The following is an 11,080-nucleotide window of genomic DNA, read 5'->3' on the forward strand; positions in this document are numbered from 1 at the left end:
GAAGGTATTGGAACCAATAGTGTGAATTCAGGGGTTTCAGGCTGCATCAGGCTAGGCGATGATGGAGGAGAGAATAGTCATGCCATCAAGGATAGGAATTTGAGAATTCTTAGTTGGAATGTTGCAGGGGTGAGAAGGGATTTAGCGAATAAGGTTTGGTGCGCTTTCTTCCAACATTTTCCAATTGTGTGTTGACATCTTATCATGTCACATGGATGGTTATAGCTCTATCTGTACTCCGGCTACCCCTTCCGGGAAAGGAAGAGCGATGGGTGATTTGGCGAATCTCATTGCTAATAATAAGTGCCATAGGATGTATCATAAGATTCTGAAGTCACCAAATTTTCAATTGGTTTGTTACAAGTTGAAGGGAAGACAAAAACGTGTATAAGTCATTTTTTATAATAATATTTTTGACAATTCTGTCGTGGGCTTGATTAATGTTCTACAAAATGTTATGGCAATATTTTAAGATTTTTTTAGTGATTTTTATGTTATTTGGGTTGGAAATTTAAATGTACAATATTGCACTTTAAATGAGAAGGGGATTTGGAGACCCTCAATTGCCTCTTGGGTAAGTTAAGGTTTTTTGTTTTCTATATATTTCTAGAGTACGTCTGGGATGAGGTGTCCTTCATTTGTGGGGCATGGCAAGGTGAGCACCATTGATTTTATATTGGTGTCAGGCAATTTGGTACCCATGTTAGTGATTTCCCAGTTCCCACAACATGCCTAACTGGTCATAACCCCCTTATTGCAGATTTTGATATCTTGATAGAGAACAATGGGAAATCCTTGTGGGTAGAGATGTTAGTAGTCAGCGGAAGAAATTGAGTTGCCATGACAAGGAGAAAAATAGATAAAGCAACATTTTTCCCAGAGTTGGCAGGTTCGCATAGCGAACTGATAGATTATGCTTAGATGAGAGTACACGTGAGAATATTATGCCATAATCGTTTGCTTCTTTAACCATCAGCATGACATCAGGGGTGTTGCAAGTGTTAGAGAATGATTTAGACATGATTGATAATAGAACATCATAGAGTGTCTGGAAGAAAAGGCTCCATCAAGCGGGAACTTGATGGGTAACTTGGCAGACTAAATTGTGTGATCTATAGGAATTTACAGTAAAGAGAATTCAGCTGGGGTTTTCCCTTCTGGGTATTACACTATCACAGTAATTGCACAATTTTCCATTATCACCAAAGTTTAAATCATGCTATCAGCCAGATTATAGATATAATATTCAATTTATTAGGTATACAGTCGGTGGTCAGCAATAGGCGAAATAGCGCTCTAAGGTCTATCACAAGTACAAATCAGTTATGGCAGGTAATCTGGCATGGTGCATAAGGTAGAGAAAACCACCAAATCCCCACGTGTTTGGCAAGCAGACCACTCTAATATATATATACACAAATCCTCTGCACATGTTTAAAAGTAAATAGATAAAGTTTCATAAAATATCACAATGATGCTTGTCTTTGTATTTCCAGATGTCTTTAATTCAAGATCTTAAGCATTATTAGGAGGATATAGGATAAATGTCAAAAAAACGGAAATCATTTTGGTCAATTGCACTGTAGACACTTTAATTCCAGAATTTAGGCAGATCTATAATTCTGATCCAAAGAGATACTTGGGAATTTTTATCTCTGAAAATTTGGAAGATTTATATTCATTAAATTATACGCCTCTGTTAAAAAGGGTTGGTTCAAAATTAGAGCGCTGGAATCAATTGCCATTATCAATAATGGGGCGTGTCGCTTTAATTCGGATGTCTTTTATACCTCTGTTTAACTTTCTTTTTAGTGCAGCCCCTTGTGCAATTCAGACTTCATTTTTTAAAAAAATCGATGCTATGTTCTCTTCGTTTCTTTGGGCAAAAAAAACTTCGAGACTAGCACTCAGCACTTTACACTTTCCGTCCACACAAGGAGGGTTGTCCCTCCAAAATATTAGAGAATATTATCACGCTACTTTTGCACATCACAGTTTTAGGTTTTTTTTTTACAGACGATCACGAGGCAGACAATTTCATTATGAGGAAAATGTTGTTAGAATCTAAAATTATCGATCCCATAAGAATTACGAAAGACCCAAAGAAGGTCCGTTATAAGTCTCTCCAGTGGCTACTTAAGCAGAAAACCCAATTTATGAACTACCATAATATTTTTAGTATAAGTAAGTCAACAAATTTAGTTAATTTCAATATAGGGGTTGCAGGTTCTCTGGATAAAAATATTCTGAGTCTCTGGAAAGAGAATGGTTTCGAGAAAATTGATGACTTTCTACTAGGTAATAGATGGAAATCCTGGGAGGAAATCAAGGGGCAGATCCATCATTCAAATACTATTTTGAAATGGTCCTTTTTCTCTCTCCATGCTGTCTTTAATGAGGTAGATATAGATAAGCTATTTCATAAAAGCGATATAATGGAAGAGTTGAACAGTCCCACGCAAAGAAAGATTAGTTTTTGGATAAAAAAATTAAAAGCCGATAATTCAGCGGAATTGTATAATAAAGTCAGAGACAGATGGAAAAATAGGGAAGATATTGAAATTGATAGACCAACGTGGCACAAAGTCAATAAATTTAATAAATCTGTTTTTCGAGGCTCTAACTTTAAACGTATGCAATTTTATAGTAAGTGGCTAATCTACAGAACACCCTCATTCCTACACAATATATATATCCCCAAGTTATGGATAAGTGTTTTCGCTGTGAAGAAAAAGGCACATGGAAACACATAATCTGGGAGTGCCCTAAAATACAGGAGCTCTGGAAGGAGATAGGGAAATATCTCAGTAATATCATTAAAGTCACTGTTATTTTTGATGAACTAACCTCAGTTCTTGGTTGTTCCTCGACCTCTACTCCTAATGACGAGGGCTTATTTATTGCATCTCTGATAGCAAAATCGCTTATTTTGCAGTGTTGGAAATCAGAGAAAATACCAACCCTACAAGCATGGAAGGCAAAATTATCTAAAATTCAGAGAAGGGAAAGAAAATATGCGTTGAGATCAGGGGCGCTGAGGAAATATGATAAATATTGGAGTATGTTTGAGTGTTAGATTTTCTCGGTGGGATGATTATTTTAACGTTTTTTTCTCTTCGATTGTTTAATTGACTGTACCATGCACATTGCACTTTATGAATATTTCTTGTAAAATTGTCTGATTTTGTATATATACATCTAATTGTAACTTACCTTAGCTGATCATGACATGAATTGTATTTTGCACTTTCCTAACATTTTTGTGAGGGGGGAAATGATATATGATATGTTACGTAATGTTTATCTTTGTTTATGAACTCTCAATAAAAAATAAAATAAAAAAAAAATAAAAAAGATCTTAAGCATTCTTAGCCAGCACTTGTTTCGTCGCTGTTACAGGGGATTACCCCGCGACTTCTTTAGGGCTGAGGTACATTTCAAGTAGTCTCTTTGTTCCGGTGACAATTCCAGCCCGGTAGGGGTTCCTATAATTTCTGCACCTGGAGAGGTAGAATATTTAGTCTTGTATCTGAATATCTTAATGTGCTTCCAAGTGTAAGGGAGTTTCTTTTAGAAGAACTGCCCCATCCGGCAGTATTAGGTAGAACCCCTTGGATCTCCAGGCCGTGGCGTGTTTGCCATGCAAATCAGCGGCCAGGTTGACTACTTGAAACTGACCTCATCCCTAAAGAAGTGGCGGGATAATCCCCTGTAACAGCGACAAAACAAGTGTCGGCTAAGAAGGCTTAAGATCTTGAATTAAAGACATCTGAAAATACAAAGACAAGCATCGTTGTGATATTTTATGAAACTTTATGTATTTACTTTTAAACGTGTGCATAGGATTTGTATATATAATATTCAATTTATGTTGGTTTCACCAAAATAACAGTTGATATGTGTTATGACAGTACCCACACTCAAAATAAATGTATTGCTGCATCTAGGCATCTGTACCATGACATTCTAATACAAGAGTTATAAAAGCACCAAAGTCAAAGAGTGAATGAAGGACCGAGAGGAATCCCAGGTATTCAGACCTCAATAGACTTATATGCTTTAGTCATGTTATGCTCTGTGAAAATTAAACACACAGACTGCTGCTAATCCAGGTCAGTCCTATCATTTATCATGAAACCAAGAATTGTGTCGGTCTCTCTATCATCCTTCATCAAAGTGATATACTAACAATCAACAGCCAACATCCATTGTGAAACCAAGTCTACCTGAATACAAATGTGCACCATACTGGCCATGTTGATAAAGAAATATGCCCACCTCACATCCTCATCTCAATTCAAATTAAAAATAATGTTTGTCTCGATCTAATAAGGAGTCTTAATCTACTCTAAATTGCCCAGCAGTTAAAAGAGATACATTTATTTTGGATGCCCTGCAAAGCCTGAGATGTGCCTCAAAATCTCCTGTAATTAGGAGGCATCTTTGACATCTAGTTGTCTAGTCACTATGTTGGAATCTAGCCAAACCACTCTACAGTGAATATAAGCTTATATTTCCTGAAATAAAGCCCTAGTGAAATAAAATTCATACTCTGTAAAAGAACCCCTGAACTTCATGAATGGATTGATGAGTGCAAACCTGCAAAGCTCCACCCTTAGCCACGTTGGCCTAATCTCTAGACCTTAGAATTGATGCAATTCTGAGCATGCAAGCCAATGTAGCAATGATTACAAGAGCAACCTCATATCGCTGACACCTACTAAGAGAGAATAAGTCCCTTATCCCATTCACTGATATCTCCCAGGTCACCCAAGCCTTAGTTCCCTCAAATCACAATGGCAATTTGATAGAAAATTAATCTGTCCCAAAAAAACCCTCCTGCTGTTTTACTTTTTGGACATCTGAATGTGGATTTTTGTGATATTTAGATTCTTTACAAATGTACAACTTTACTCAGACATCTCTGTGGCAATGGGAGTGGAAATGGAACTCACACAGAACTTTAGTGATCTCATAGCACAGTTAGTGTTTTTTTCTCTTTTTAACCACTCATTGCAGCTAATACAGGAGCTGGCATTCTGTCATCAGGCCACTAATAAGACAGCTCTAACGATATTAGCTAGTGCTGAACATGGCGTTGAAAAGCGTATTACATTGCATTATAATCAAAGGGGTTAATCAAATAACTTTATTTCGGCCTCCAGGGCCATAAAAGTGCAAGTGCAAAACAAGTAGGAGTAATAAATAAATAGATAAAAACACTGCACTACAGTACAATTTGGCATAAAACAGTCGCAGATGAGTACTAAAATGGATTATCAACTTGAACAAGCATGATGAATGCTAAAATACTAATCCAAGTTATTGCACTGCAGTTAAATACAAACAAGATAACATTAGAAGGGGGGGGGCATGGTCTGGCCATGAAGGAAAATGGCAGCTTGATTCCGGAGCTCCGTGCTGAGATGGGCCCCGGAAGGCGGCAGCAACACGATCGTCATGGCAGAGGCTGAACAAACTACCCCTCCAACTTGCTTAAGGTGAGAGCCCGCCGACTGCTGCTTCTCGACAACTGCCAACAGCACTATGGAAGTGCCAGCTCCACACGGCCTGGTCACACTAGGAGGAGCAGCTTTGGGCCTGGAGACCCCTGCGAGGCCTCAGACCACAGTCCACGGCATGGCTGGCCTGCACCTCCCCTGAAGAGGACTGCCACCCTCACTGTTACCCGATCCCACCTCGAAACACAGGTGGCACATCACAGAGGAGAATTGCCCACAGCCCTTGATGTTACAAAGTCACCCACCTGAGCTCCGGTTTGTTCCTTCTCCGATGCTGCTTGATCCCAACTCCCTCTGAAGCCCACCGAGGCAACAAGATTATGGCACTTGTCACTCAGAATGGACCCCCGGGGGGGAAGGGGGGAATTGGAAGAGAGAGAGAAAGAAGACAAACACTGGGTTCGTGTCAGGATACTCTTCAGGGTATTCTTCAGGGACAGGGGAATGGTCGGAATCTTTGTTCTCTCTAATTGCGTCACTTGGAACTTCGCTGGTTCTTGTTAACTACGCAACTTGCGGGGTAAATCTATTGGGGAGAATCAGAGATACATGTAAACATAAACCAAATTAACGTAAACAATTTTACCACTGGATTTATGTGTTTGCCTATTTCCTTCACATACCATTTAAGCCTTTTCTGAGGTTATTCTCTTTTGCAGGAAAAGTGCCTTCTTCTGGGTGGCTTTAACAATGCAAGGTCCATTGTAATTCAAAACAATATTCTAATTACAACATATCAATCATGCTGCAGTTTGCAAAATAAAAAGGTAAACTAACTAAAAGAGTTCTTTTTCACTTGAATAATTGCACACACTGTTCCAAAGTTAAAGTCTTTTCCTTTCAGTTCAATGTTTAAATGTTCGTAAAGATTGCTGTTGAACTTTGAGTCATAAATAATGAAGATTCTGTGAATAACTTAAAGTTATCTTGAAAACGGCTCCTTTAGGCTTGGAGAAACAGCTGTTGTCTCAATTGCGCGCCTCGGTGCTTTAAGTGTCAAACAGAATGAAGATTCTTACCGTTCGTTAAGAATTACCCGGACTTGTGAGGGTTGCTAGGCGCCGGTTTATTTACCCTGTTGTTTTTTCTTTCATCTCTTAGGTCACCGGAAGCGGAGCGTCGAAGGAACTGAAGAGCGCCGTGACAGCGGAAGACGATCCAGCCGGACCTTTCCTTCCGAAGCACCCTTGAGGAATCTGGAAGTGTTGCAGTCCCGGACTCAGCTTGGAAGAAGTGGAAGGATCAGGACCGAAACCAGACTGAAGCTGCATGCGGTGAACGGAGTCAGGTGAGTTCTGCCAGCAGGAAGCGAAGCATCGGGAAATAGTGGGTGGGGGTTTAAATACCTTTGCGAAGGCTTCTCAAAACGTGTCCTGGGTGTGCCTTCGCAATTAGCATACGCACGGAGCGATCTACAGTTGACACGTGCCAAGCATATTTCAGTATAACTAAACGTGTTACACGTGTGCAACATGTGCCATAACTCGTGAAACAAATGGTACTTCGCCATTATGGTTCAGAAACAAACATTGATACCTACAATTGCAACATGACACTAATAATAGTAAAGAAGTACAATAAACAAGTTTATCTTAAATCAATCAACAAAGATTAATCTCAGAAATAAGCACAGTTATATACTTGAGGGTTTTTATAGTCTGAATGCAATACCAACGTGAACAGGGATTGCATTCCGCTACGTTCAGATTTTCGTAACAGTTCCTCCCCCCAAAGGTCTTCTAATCGGGCGAGGCTTATCAGGATGTAAAGCATGAAAGGACCGAATGAGGCGTGGGGCGTTAACATTCTTTTCGGGTTCCCACGATCTTTCGGAGGCATCATAACCCTTCCAATCAATCAGATAATGTAAACGACCACATATGCGTTTAGAATCCAAAATGCGATTTACCTCATATTCTACGTGATCACCCACAATCACTGGTGGTGGTGGATTATCCTGTCGAGTAGAGGGTTCATGTGGTTTTAGTAAAGAGACATGAAAGACAGGATGGATAGCAAATTCTTTTGGTAAAGTCAATCTTACAGAAACTGGGTTCAAGACTTTCTCAATCGGATAAGGCCCAATGTATCTTGGCTTTAACTTTCTTGGACTATCCATTTGAATATTCTTAGTTGAAAGCCAGACTAGATCCCCTACCTGATAAGGCGGAGTTGGGTTCCTATGTTTATCCACAGTCAATTTCATTTTTTGTTTGTGTCTTGTTAAACTTTGTGTAGCCAGATTTTGTAATCTCCTTAGTTGGTGTAAACGCTCTGTGACTGCTGGTACAGTATCTTCTAAACCCGGGGACAATGTTGGGAGAGATCGTGGATGCGTGCCAGTAAGAAAAAAAAAAGGAGAACAACCTAAAGCTGCATGATGGCTATTGTTGTACGAGAATTCAGCTAAGGGTATGACCTCATCCCAGCTTGCAGATACTGTGGATGTTAAACAGCGTAGAGTTTGCTCCAGGTACTGATTTAATTTCTCTGTCTGACCATCCGTCTGTGGATGGAACGCTGAGGACAATGCAATGTCAATTCCCAAATTTTTACACAATTGCCCCCAAAATTTGGAAACGAATTGGGGGCCTCTGTCGGTCACAATTTTACTGGGCAGGCCATGTAGTTTTACAATGTGATTGATAAAAAGGTTACTGAATTCACTTGCGTTAGGTAGTTTAGTCAAAGGAATGAAATGTCCCATTTTTGATAGTTGATCCACAACTACCAAAATAGTAGTGTAAGTATGTGAGGAAGGTAAGTCAGTGATGAAATCAAGACTAATGGTGTGCCAGGGAGAAGGAGGTATCGGCAATGGTTGCAAGGGCCCAGCGGGTAACTGATGGTGTGATTTCTGCCTAGCACATACTGGACATGATTTTACATATTGCTGAATATCCTTACTAATGTTGTTCCACCAAAAATGTCTCTGACACAACTCTAAAGTTTTATGTATTCCAGGATGCCCTGCAAAACAGGAATCATGATTCCAGTTTATTACCTGTTGTCTTAAGTCCCCCGGGGGAACGAACAATCGTTTGTTATGCAGAAAGTAGCCTTCGTGTATGGAGTTTAGTTTGTGTGAAAGCCAGTCTTGTTGATTTAGCGTCTGAAAGCTCTGTTTTAGTTGGGTTAGAAAGGTGTCTGCATGTGTGAATGCTACTACCTTTTCTGATGGTATAATAGTTTGAACTTTTAACTTTTCTTCAGATTGTCCATCACAAACTAATCTAGAAAGTGTATCAGACAACAGTTGTTTTTGTCCTGGGCGATATGTGATAATAAAATCAAATTCGCTAAAAAATAACAACCAGCGCATTTGTCTGGGAGTTAAAGCCTTAACAGTGGTAAAAAATTGTAAATTTTTATGGTCCGAAAATATTGTGATGGTATGTTTAGCTCCCAGTAAGTGGTGTCTCCATTCCAGAAAAACCGCCTTGATTGCCAATAATTCTCTTTCAGCAATTGTGTAATTTTGTTCTGCAGGTAAGAGTTTACGAGAATAAAAGGCAATGGGATGCAAACGTCCAGTTGTAGAGTTTTTTTGCATCAAGACCCCTCCCAAAGCTGTTTGGGAAGCATCTGCTTCCACAAAAAACGGTCTATCGGGATCGGGGTGGATTAGTAGAGGGGCGGAAGTAAAGGCTTGCTTTAATGTTGAAAAGGCCTTGTCAGCATCTGAATTCCATTGGAATTTTGTGCCTTTTCGCAGTAGTTGTGTAATCGGAGTTACTATGTTAGAAAAGTTTGAAATAAAACGCCGATAAAAATTAGCGAAGCCTAAAACTCGTTGAATCTCTTTTACCGAGGACGGTGTGGGCCAATTTAAGATGGCTTCGACTTTTTTTTTATCCATCGTTATGCCTTCTGGAGAAAGCCAGTATCCAAGAAATTCAACCTTTTTGGTATGAAAAACGCATTTTTCAAATTTGACATACAAAGAATTCTCCTTTAACCTTTGAAGCACTGAACGAACATGATGGACATGTTCTTCATCAGTTTTGGAAAAAATCAATATGTCATCTATATATACGATGACACATACGTCCAATAAATCGTGTAGTACTTCATTTATAAAGTACTGAAACGCAGCCGGGGCGTTGCAAAGCCCAAAAGGCATCACTGTATATTCAAAAAGACCGTATTTCGTGCGAAATGCGGTCTTCCACTCGTCGCCCTCCTTTACACGGACCAGGTGGTAAGCACCGCGTAAATCCAATTTGGTATATATGCTTGATCCTTTCACTTGATTCAACAGTACAGGAATCAAAGGAAGAGGATAACGATTTTTAATCGTAGCCTTGTTGACCGCGCGATAGTCAATACATGCTCTTAAATCGCCAGATTTTTTAGACACGAAAAAGAGCGGCGAAGAGACTGGTGACGTGGAGTGTCGGATGAACCCTTTATCTAAAAGTTCTTCCAGATATGTTTTGAGATATTCATTTTCGGGTTCAGTCAGGGCATAAATTCTACTGCAGGGTAGGGCTGCTCCAGGAATTAAATCTATCCTGCAGTCGTAAACTCTGTGTGGTGGTAACTGTGTTGCCTGGACTGGGTCAAAGACGTCTGAGAAGTCTTGGTACTCACTGGGTATCTGGGGAACCTCTGATTCAACTACTGAGCAAAATAACGGAGATATTGGATCTTGCAATTCTTGGTAACAATGAGTTCTACAGTGAACTGAATCTAGGGTTACAGTCCGTTTCACCCAATCTATGTGAGGATTGTGTTGTTCTAACCATGGAATACCTAAGATAACGCCAAAAGTCGGAGTATCAATGAGGTCAAAAACAGTTTCCTCTGTGTGTCCATTTTCGGCAATTAACGTTAGTGGTTTTGTGTGGAACTTGATTAAACCGGAAGATAAGGCTGATCCGTCGACTGCCCTAACAATTTCTGGTTCAGCCTTAGGAATTCGAGCTACTCCTAATTTATTAGCTAATTCCAGATCAAAAAAGTTCCCGGTAGCTCCTGAGTCAATCATGACAGCTAAACAGTGTCTATGTTGGGTAGTTAGGATGAAAGTTAGTCTAATAGTCAGATGTTTGGGTGTGCGAGTAAAAACGTTTGTAGCGTAATGGGAGACCTGTGACATGAGTGATCTCGAAGAATCGATCTCGTCTTTCTTCGAGAACCCTAGTTTTCCGACTCTTGATGCACTGAATCTAATACTGCAATCCCTTTCTTTTTGGTTGGTTTAACTGGACAGTCTTTGGCATAGTGCCCAGCTTTGCCACAATAAAGGCAAAGGTTCCCTTTTCGTCTGCGTTCTTTTTCCTCTGAGGAAAGCGGTCCTTTTAGACCCCCAATCTGCATCGGTTCTACATGAATACTTTTGTCTTCTGACTCTTTCTTTTCTACCTTTAAAATGTAAGGGTCTGAAATCTCCTCTGGGTTTTTCACTTTTTCGCTCTCCCAATCGGTGATCTAATTTAACCACTAAATCTAAGAAGTCAGTGTAATCTTGGGGAAGATCGACAATGTGTGCCAAGGAGTCCTTTAGGTCATCCCTAAGACCTCGATAGAACAGTGATACCCTTTTATCATCTGGC

The 11,080-nt window shown here is 39.8% G+C and overlaps 1 protein-coding gene across 3 annotated transcripts in view; it reads left to right on the forward strand.

Annotated features, from left to right (window-relative positions):
• LOC146802275 (uncharacterized) overlaps positions 1–11,080 on the forward strand; it is a 275,082-nt gene that overhangs the window by 18,310 nt on the left and 245,692 nt on the right. For all 3 annotated transcript variants that reach the window (XR_014967723.1, XM_085621850.1, XM_085621849.1), the window contains exon 2: positions 6,624–6,810. The gene's annotated coding sequence lies outside the window, so the exon portion shown is untranslated. The remainder of the gene's footprint in view (positions 1–6,623; positions 6,811–11,080) is intronic.

The sequence above is a fragment of the Triturus cristatus genome, chromosome 8, assembly GCF_964204655.1.
Source record: "Triturus cristatus chromosome 8, aTriCri1.1, whole genome shotgun sequence".
Taxonomy (NCBI): domain Eukaryota; kingdom Metazoa; phylum Chordata; class Amphibia; order Caudata; family Salamandridae; genus Triturus; species Triturus cristatus.